The following is a 10,339-nucleotide window of genomic DNA, read 5'->3' as shown; positions in this document are numbered from 1 at the left end:
AGTTTTCCCCTATGTGCTTTAGAGATAGAATCAGGTATCATAATAGAATATCAGATTCTGGCTAAAGTACTTTTAACAAATGGTGTGATCACAGAATGGAATTTGGTTTCTAACGAGGGAGCTAATGGGTTACACATCAATATAATTATCCAGACAGAAGCTGGAGGATTGTCTATCAGCTACTTTTTAAAAACAAGCTTTGGCATGTAGTGGCAGGGTAGAGAAAATAATCTCAAAATACTTGAAAGATTTTTAAAAATCTTTACACTTAAATCATTTAAAGGGGAACATTCATTCATGAGTCTCTGTTAAGACCTGTCTTGTCTGGTTCCTTTCTACCTGCTAGCTACACATGGATGGCGTTGCCCAAGCCCTGAGCTTTCCTGGGGGTGACTCTGACTCTACCAGAGAGAGTCAAGGCAATCATATTCTTTTTAACTTTTAAGAGCTCTGAATTGAAATACCTATTCTTTGAGATTCATAAAATAAATGGTGATTACAAGCTCTAATACTGGCTCTGGGATCTCCTTATAAATCTTGGCTAAGAATTTCCAGGTTAGGAAATAGTTTTTCCCCTGTTGGCTTTCAACAGAGGAAAGAAAGGGTAAACTCATTCCTCAGTTGTTTCCTTCCCTTCATGATTCCCCTGCCACCCTCTCAACCAATGCAATTGGGAGTGAAGGCTAGGGACAGGGTGAGGAGAGTCAACTGTGCTCTTGTAGAATGTTCGCAACCATCACATGTTCAACTTCATAATATGCTGCTGAGTCCTAGGCAAGGAAGACATTCCCAACATTTTTCCACCTGTTACCTGGCTTTCTTGAACCCCTTATCCTAGTATATTTTTCTCTGAGCAGCTCTTCAGTGATTCACCTATTTATTATTTTTATTATTGTTCACTGTCTCCCCTAACTAGAATGCAAGTCCCGTGAAGGCAAGGTCTCTGTGAGCATGTCAGGTAGGTTTTGTTCCCTGATGCATCTTAAGTTCCTAGAACAAATCTGTCATGGTGCAGCCTCTCCAGTACTTGTTGAATGAAAGAACCTGGTAGATGGGAATTCAGTGTTAGTTTTCAAAAATCCTTTAAAGTAAGTGTGTTTTATCTTTCAGTTCAGTTCATTCACTCAGTTGTGTCCGACTCTTTGCGACCCCATGAATTGCAGCACGCCAGGCCTCCCTGTCCATCACCAACTCCCGGAGTTCACTCAGACTCATGTCCATCGAGTCAGTGATGCCATCCAGCCATCTCATCCTCTGTTGTCCCCTTCTCCTCCTGCCCCAAATCCCTCCCAGCATCACAGTCTTTTCCAATGAGTCAACTCTTCACATCAGGTGGCCAAAGTACTGAAGCTTCAGCTTTAGCATCATTCCTTCCAAAGAAATCCCAGGGCTGATCCCCTTCAGAATGGACTGGTTGGATCTCCTTGCAGTCCAAGGGACTCTAGAATATTACTAATTTTACCAACAAATATTGTTATGGTTTAAATTCTCCAGCAAAACAGGAACAGTAGAATTTGGGAGATAATAGCAGTAACCCAGGCAGAAAAGATGATGGTGGTTCAGACCAGGTGCTAGGTATAGAGCACTCAAGAAGAGACCCAATTCTGAACATGGAGTATGACAAAATGTGGAGGGTGGCAGTCTGGAGATCTGAATAAAGACCTAGGTTTGAGATACAAATTTGGAAGCTCTATATTTTCATTCAACTTGATTAAATATTTATTGAGCATCCTACCATTTGCTGAGAACCCACCTAGACATTTTAGATACAAATTGTAAGAATATATAGTACCTCCCTCAGAGGCCTCATAATTAATGTGAACAGTAGACATATTAATAAAAACTGAAATACTTAATAAAAGTAGGTATAAAGACCTATGAGGACACAGATGTAGGGATAGTTAATTAATTCTACCTTTGGGAAAAGTCAGGCATGGAACAACTGAGTTGGAATTTGAAGGTTAAGGAGAATCTCCCTATCCGGTCAAAGTAGAATATTTCAGGCAGACAGGAAGGCTTGGTAAGTACAACTTCATGTTTCATAAGTTAAAGGTACTGTCATGCCTTAACTTGCAGCAAATGAGTTAATTCAGTACCTGATATATTTCCCCTCATAATCTAGAAAATATAAAGAGGCAAATACTACGACAGACCTAATACAATCATATATGAGATCAGAGGATCTTTATTCACAGAGCTTAAAGAGGACTGCCTTTCATGTAAGCTGCAATTTTATGTCCGATTCCATAACTTTTTATATTAACCCATGTTTTTAGTGCATGATGACCTGTCTCTCAAAGATGGAGCAGTCAGTTCCCCTGCCTCACAGAATGAAGGCTCCAGATGAACCTAGAGGAAGAAAGAAGGTAATCGTTCTTTGCTAAGCATGGCCCACCGGAACTTAGAATATATTTCGTGAGTCCATCTGGCACCTGCTGGACTAGATCAAATTTGGACTTGAGGGGAGAAGGGGGAGCAAGGATAAGAAGGCACAGAGGTGATATAAAAAGAGAATTTGGCGATGCCAGCGTCTGAAGTGCCAGCTTGGAAGGTCATGTCAGAAGGAGTGGAGTCAGCATTCTAGGACTGCCTGATTTCCACTCCTGTCAGTACTGCCCTTTCAGCCAACCTGGCAGCCGCAGTGACCACCCAGCAGGTGTTCTGCCTGTCTGTGCCCTAATCTCTATGTGGGCAACTCCCCTCTTAAAAACCCCAGACACTGATAAGCACGCCTTCTGCTCTAGGAGTATATAACCCCAGAAGTCAAAGGGTTAGGGGTGGTTCTGAGGGAAAGGACATGAATTTGAGCAAACTCTGGGAGATAGTGAAGGGCAGGGAAGCCAGGTGTGCTGCAGTCCATGGGTGGCAGAGTTGGACACAACCTAGCCACTGAGGGAAAGGAAGCCTCATTAGACTTGAGTCTAATGCTAGAGGGGATAGAGCTCGGGAAGGACCAGTTCAACACCCACCTGCCTGGAGATGGGACAGTATGATCCACACCCTGTCTAGAATCTTCCCCCTCCTTTCCTGCTGGGAGTCTTTGCCTTGAACAGTTGGGTTGCTGAGCCACAGCTGAAAACCAGAAAGGACTCCAAGGAACAGAATTTTCCACTTCCTTGCTTCCTTTAAAAACAGGGGTATCTGACGTGACATCTGCTGCCCCCAAGTCCTTGGTCCTGCGTTTCTTCCATTCTTGCCCCACCCACCCTCCAGACAGTCCCCCGCCCCCTCCCCGTACTATTTTCCATGCCCTGGGGATTTTTGTTTTAGTCTAGTGCTAAGAAGCTTGGTTTCTTTAAGTTGTTGCTTAAACATTTATCTCGGGGTATAAATTTGGCTTTGTGTCTCGGAATCCTGTAAAATACATACATACATACATACATATAATTTAGTAAACCCAAGCTGTTAAATAAATGACATTACAAGTGGTTGTCAGTAATAAAGTTAAACAGTAAAAAGATAGCATGACGCGCTGGTCTGTCAGATCTCAGACAACCTGGAACTGGACTTCTGAACTTTCTGCTTAGAAAAGCCTGTGGTGACGAGAGTTTGATGCTTTAACGTGACAGGCTTATGCAGAACGATACTGACTTTCTAAAGCACGTTGACAGCTTCTCACTTTATTTTCCCTGCGGTGGAATGAGGTGGAAAGGCCCGTATTTGACAGAAGTCCTGCGCAGGACATTTAAAAGCCACATTCCCTAGGTTGCACACAAGGACAATCCGGGGGCTCAGGCCTGTATCTGAATACCCGCCTCCCTGTGCTCCAGGGTCTGGACATACTCCTATTCTAACATGCCTTGTGTCCTTGGTAAATTACTTCATCTCTCCTGCCTCTGTTTTCTAACCTCTGAAATGAGGTTCTTCCTACTTTTAACTATCTTTTCACCATGCCCCAGCAAGTAGGAGTTTGGAAACTGAGTGCAGGTGGAAAGAGGCAGCGTTGGGTTTGCTAATTACGCTTTTCAAGCGTTCTTGTCCGTTTTCTCCCCCTTTCCAGCAGAGAGCTAAAAGCGTTCCTCTGAATTTGTTGACTGCACTTAGGCTCTTTTAGGTCCTGCCTCCCTTTTGGGAACAGGGGTGGGCGGAGAGGAAGGAAGTGCCCTGCAACTACCAATATTTTCCTCTAGGAGGAGCCGCGCAGCCCAGATGAGAGTGACACGCACCAACTCCAACTCCTCGCCGGGGAACGCTTCATCCCAGCTCCGCGGAATGCCCGGCCGGGACGGCGCTCGGCGCCTCCGCAGCGGGTCTCGAACCGGCCGCCCTCAACTCCCGCTCCTCCTCGCTGCGGCCGCCCGGCTCCCGGGGGCGGCGGGCCGGGCCCGGCGTGACCCCTGGTGAACGGCGGCCGCCGGTTCCCACCCCTCCCCTCCCAGCCTCCCTTCCCGGCTCACCCCGCCCCCTCCCCCCTCCCCGAGCCTGACAGCTAGCGAGCCGCGGAGCAGGGCGCAGCCATGGGAAGAGGAGGCGGTCTGGGGAGCAGCGCCGGCGGCGGCGGCGGCAGCGGAGGCTGCTGCAGCGGCGGCGGCGGCGGCGGCGGCTGCTGAGCCGAGGCGGCGGCAGGGACCCGGGGGGCCGCAGGGCCCCGCGCCCTGGGCCCCAGCGCGGACGCGAACCGCGCTCTCTCTCCCGAGGCGAGGCTCGGAGGTACTGGAAGGGAGGTCCGGGATCGGGCTGTTACTTTTCCACTGTTGTGTCGGGGGGCCTGGGAGTGGAGCCTGGGACGCCAGTTGTTTATGAAAACTGGGGAATCTGTCTTACGTATTTACACTGATAATTTTTGTCCTGGTGACTTGGGGGTTGGCGGTGCGCCCCTCCTCCTCGCCAAGAAGTTGTTTTCAGCTGATGGGTAGTTGTAACCCGATCCATGCTCTGGACGTGTGTATGTGTGTGTGTTTCTGTAAGTTAGTGGGGGGCATCAGGGAGTTAGGGGTGACAGGCGAACCACCCCACGCTGGCGCCTCCACCCACCCGTGTTTGCGGTGCCTGGAGGGGCTTCCTTCGAATCCAGTTTTGTTCAAGTCTTAGAAGTTTTGCGAGCGTTTCTGTTTGACACCATCGGTCAGCCAGGCTGGGGCAGGAACTGCAGAGGCTCGGTTGCTGAGCGAGGAGAGGTCCCAGGCTGCGCGGGGAAAGGGCAAGAGAGAGGAGGTGGTCCGGCTGTGCGCCTCTACCCCTCGCGCTGCTCCCCAAAGCGCACCACCCTTGGTGCGTTTGTGCAGGCTGCAGCCGGGACATTGGCACCGACGGAGCTGGGGCTAGAGTCACGGCCAGCAGTCCGCATGAGCTGAGGTGGGTGGAGATCGTGGCGAGCCGAGCTCCTCCAGTCCTGGACACACTTGTGGTTATGAAATCGACCAGGCTCAAAGTTTTGACAGAACTGCTCGAGGCAAGAGAGCCGCGGGTGAGTGGGATAGCGTCGGATCTGGGGTGAAGAGTCTGGCGGTGCTCAGTGGGAGGGTGCTGAGCAGGGTCACCGACTTGCGGGTGCACAGGGAAGTCTATTTTGGGGTGAGTGCTTTGTATATAACCCGGAGCAGGGGGGTACGCCTGTTGGGGCCACGCTGCGGGTGTCGGTGGCCGGTTGCGGGGTCTGCGTGCTGAATGGGTGTTTACGTGCGCGCTGTGAGTGTGCGCCCATGTGTGCTCCTGGGGGTGGGGGGTGTGTCGGAGCCTGAGCCAGTAGGGTGTGCGGGGGCGTTGTGGGGAGGAGGCCGGAGAGGTTCGGCCCCTCTGTTTGTGCCGCCAGAAGACCTTGGATGGGACAGGGAAAGGTAACGGGAAGCCAGAGGGTTGGGAAGTAGCAGGAGTTGCTGAACGGGATTTAAGTACCACAGACTTTAAAATACTAATCCCTTTGCCATCCAAGGGCTGGTGGTAGAGGTTTCTGGAGCTCTCAGGAGACCTGCACAGGAGGACTGAGGGTCTAGGAGATGTGTGAATGTGTGGGTCCAGAAGCCCCGAGTCGCGGACGCAGTTTGGATCGGTGGATCTGAAATTCCCAGCGTGCAGTAGCCAGTCTCTGGGGAGTTTAGACTCCCTGGTGTGTGTGCCTGGAAAGGCACCCACCTTTCCTCACCGTGGCAGTTCTGTGCCCTGAGCAGTTGTTGTCATCTTGGAAGTCCTCTTCTCTGGGAATTCCAGGCTATATAGACTTTGCAGGTAACTAGTATTGAAACATTTCTAGAAATTAAAATGCTGGATAGAAACGAAATAAAATTTAGTGGACGAGAGTTGTTGGTTCTATCTTTTCTGTGATTGAGGATTGTTTCCTTCTGAGAAAAGCAGGGCTCAGTGTTGCCAGATTAGATTTCAAGAAGTCTGGGTCATTGATGGTTTCCCTTCAGAAAGACTTTAGATGGAGCTGGAAGGATGTGTTTTAAGCCAGAGACCATTGGAAAACTTCATTTTTGGCTGAAGTATGTCCCATCTCTCATCTTCTTCCTCCCTCTTGTAAACTTCTTGCTTCACATGAGTCTAAGGAAAGTTGGTGAGTCAACATTCAGTTTTTCTTTTGGAGTAAATATATCACAGGGAAATTATAGTTTAAATCTCCTGAATAGCATGGACAACCAGCACTTCACGGGCAGAGGTGTGAAATGAAAATCTATAAATGCATTGACAAAGTGACGACACCAATGCATTTTTTGTTTCAAACTGAGCATAACTTTGCCTGGAAAATATTTGTTCTAGGCAGAGTTTGGGGCTATGCTTTTGATTGTTAGTTTTTAAACAGCAGACTCCACATCATAAACTTTTAAAATGGATTCTATTATTAGACGCCTTCTCTGTGCTATCTCTGGTGCCTGTGTTAACAGATGTTTATAGTGCTTAGTAACCTATGGAATTGTCATATTGAGTATCTTGTTAGCTCAAGACATAATGTTTATAGCATAATGTAATAAATGAACCCTCGTTGCAGTCTGCTTCTGCCAAGCACATGAAGCACCCCAACATGGAAACAAATCTTAAAGTTGGTCCAACTTGGCAAACCTTTTTGGCTATCTGCTAGTAAGCATTGTTAATATAAAGACAGATCTGAGTGATACACTGAGAATAAGGCACAGCATAATGGTTAGCTTACTAAAAAGGCATGGGCTGTATTTTTTAAATCTACTAACCTTAAGCTTCTGGACATTCCACTGGTAAACTGCACAATTCCAGAGTTTCGGTCTACTTTCAGAGAATACATTTTTAAAAAGTATGTCAATAATGAAAATAATTTCTATTTTGTGTGTGTGTTCACATATGTCCATACAAATCACCTCTTTTTCTTTTTGAAAAAGAAAACCCTATAAATTGTGGTAGTGACAAATAATATGAGTTTTCAAATCACCTAATCATTTGCTGAATCTTGAGTTGATAAGAATCAAAGTGTTCTAAGGCTAGAGTCATACCTTTGCTAGCTGGGTAAACAAGGCAGTACAGGATGTCTTTTTGGTTAAGTGATTTTTTTTTAAACCTGGGACAGTATAAAGAATATACTCAATAACATGGTTGATTAGTATGATCACTGACTTTAGAGGTAACTCGCTACCAAGGGCAAGAACCACCACTTCAGAGCCATCCCTATTAGTGGACCAGCTGAGCTCTTCTTGGAAATAATCAGATGAAAATCTTGCTTCCTCACTAGCCAGTCTTTTCTAGGAGAGATTCATGACTAGAAAGTTCTGCCTGTACTGAATCAACATTGTCTTCTGCTTACTGGCCTAAACTGGAACTACATACAGTGAATCTAATCTCTCATCCCTTCAAGTGCTGTATAGAGAACGGATAGCCTGCTCCTTCTTCCTGAATTCTTTTTCGCCTGCTCTCGGAGTTGTTCCTCACCCACTGTGGAGTGCCACACGTTTCTGCCCTGACCAATATGCCCTTGAGTCCACATTCTCACCATCTTTCCTAATGTATATCATCCGAAACATAGACGTGAAATCCCGAGTCCTGGACATTCTACATCTATTCAGTTCAGTCCAGTTGCTCAGTCGTGTCCGACTCTTTGTGACCCCATGTATGACAGCACACCAGGCCTCCCTGTCCATCACCAACTCCCAGAGTTTACCCAAACTCATGTCCATCGAGTCAGTGATGCCATCCAGCCATCTAATCCTCTGTTGTCCCCTTTTCCTCCTGCCCCCAATCCCTCCCAGCATCAGGATTTTTTCCAGTGAGTCAGCTCTTCGCATGAGGTGGCCAAAATATTGGAGTTTCAGCCTCAGCATCAGTCCTTCCAATTATATCAGCTTAATATTCATGAGCTCTTTTAGCCATTTCATTACACTGTTCACTAATTTCAAACCTGTAAACAACTCATTTCTTTTCAGATTATTAATCATCCACAGTCAAAACATTATGATATAATAGTTTCAAGACTTTTTTTCATGCCTGAACTCCCAATGAGTCTGTGGAAAATGTAATACTGTGTAGGTGAATAGAATTCTACATGCAGTGAATACAGCTCTCTCATTTCTTACTATCAAGGATACCAGGCCCTGAAGAGCAGATGTAGAATATTCTGAAAATGAGCAAATTGCAGCTGTGCATTACAGACAGGTAGAGATGACGTTGTGAGATATTCTTTTCACAAGTGTGAGTTGGTAATCGAAGTCAGCATTTATTGAAGGCTTGTTCTGTCCAAGTCCTAGACACTATGCTATCTGGCCCTAAATGACGTGAAAGTACATTAGAGACACTTCCTCAGGCAACTGGGGTCGAAGATGTACAAATAGGACATGAACTGAGTCAACAACCTTGTCTTCCTCTGAAGATAAATGCTTGCTGATGCCGCAGGGAAGTCTGGAGCAGTTACATCTCAGTACTTAGGGAGCTCCCTGATACTCCTCACTTACCAAGTCCTCACCTTGGAGAGAGGAAGCAAAGCTGATCTATACAGGAGAGAGGGTGTGGTGTAAAGGCAACAGCTTTGGGACCCATCTGAGCCCAGTTTGAGTCTGAACTGTACTACCAACATGCAAATTAACTCCACTAAGAATGACTTTTCTCCTCTGTGAATATTTTGTGCCTACTGCTAGTGAGTATTTTCTCCTCTGTGAGTATTTTTGTGCCAGGACAGAGGCGTTTCCACATGTAGCATTTACAACCTGGGCTCAGTATTAGACACCTATCTGTTATGATTGATTTCTCTTTTGTGTATCCGGCTGAGGCTTCCCGACTAAATTATGAGTTTCCTCTGCCACCAGCTGAGAATATGCCACAGCTGAGACTCTTCTGTCCTCCTGCAGAAAGTGTTTATGCTTGATGATGATGACAGTGTTGTTTATATCAGCAAGTCTGGATGTGAAAGAAATGAACATTTCTTCTTGACAAAGAGAGAAAACTAACCTGTGATAGAGACTGACTTCTGGGCCTATCGGAAGATCCTACTTGTGCGCAAACTTCAGTCAGGACAAGGGGCCGTGCGAGTCTTGTGCATGCCCTCCCCCTCGCGCGTGTGTGTGTGTGTGTGTGTGTGTGTGTGTGTGTGCAGTAACAGTCCTCACCCATCCCCCTTGCTTTAAGGTCTCCATCCATATTACATTTTCTTCCTTGCTTTATTCTTTCCTCATTTAAAGGGAGGAAATAATCAATGATAAAATGCATTTTTTGAAGTTCAAAAATCTATTTCATTGTAATGACCTGTGTGGAAAAAGAAGCTGAAAAAGATATATATAATATATATATCTGAACCACTTTGCCATACACTTGAAAGTAACACAATACTGTAAATCAGCTATGCATCAATAAAAACAATTTTTTAAATCTATTTCACTACTCCCTACCTCTTATTCACCCTCCTCCCTCAAATATAGCAGGTCTACTGATAAGTACTTGAATATATAACTTCTAAGCCAAAGTTCTGCTTTTATATTAGAAACCTGCCAGTTAGGATGACATAATGTGAAATAAAGTAGGTGTCAGGAAACCTAGGTCTCCTCACCTCTGCTTCTAATAGGCTTTGTAATTTTTGAAGACTACTTAACTTTCTTGAGCTTCATATTTCTCACAAGTTAATAACAAATAAACAACAAAAAGAGAGGAATTATCAAGATGATCTCAGGATTTTTTGCAGAGCTATATTTGCGTCCATTAAATTATTGAATTTCTCTCAGATCTTTTTGGGCTTTGCTTGAACATCTGTGAAGTGAAGTGAAGTGAAGTGGCTCAGTCATTCCCGACTCTTTGCGACCCCATGGACAGTAGCCTGCACCAAGCTCCTCCATCCACGGGATTTTCTAGGCAAGAGTATTGGAGTGGGTTGCTGTTTCCTTCTCCAAGGAATCTTCCCGACCCAGGGATTGAACCCAGGTCTCCTCAATTGTAGACAGACGCTTTACCATCT

General features: G+C 46.0%; 1 protein-coding gene across 2 annotated transcripts in view; it reads left to right on the top strand.

Annotated features, from left to right (window-relative positions):
• Positions 4,533-10,339, top strand: part of GHR (growth hormone receptor) — a 296,871-nt gene continuing 291,064 nt past the window's right edge. The window contains exon 1 of one of the 2 annotated variants that reach the window (XM_018065463.1): positions 4,533-4,650. The gene's annotated coding sequence lies outside the window, so the exon portion shown is untranslated. Of the gene's footprint in view, positions 4,651-5,346; positions 5,408-10,339 lie in introns of those variants that run through there. The other variant, XM_018065464.1, reaches the window with a different exon arrangement.

Source organism: Capra hircus, chromosome 20, assembly GCF_001704415.2.
Source record: "Capra hircus breed San Clemente chromosome 20, ASM170441v1, whole genome shotgun sequence".
NCBI lineage: Eukaryota > Metazoa > Chordata > Mammalia > Artiodactyla > Bovidae > Capra > Capra hircus.
The sequence above is the reverse complement of the archived record's forward strand: the minus strand, read 5'-3'. Positions and strand labels throughout refer to the sequence as shown.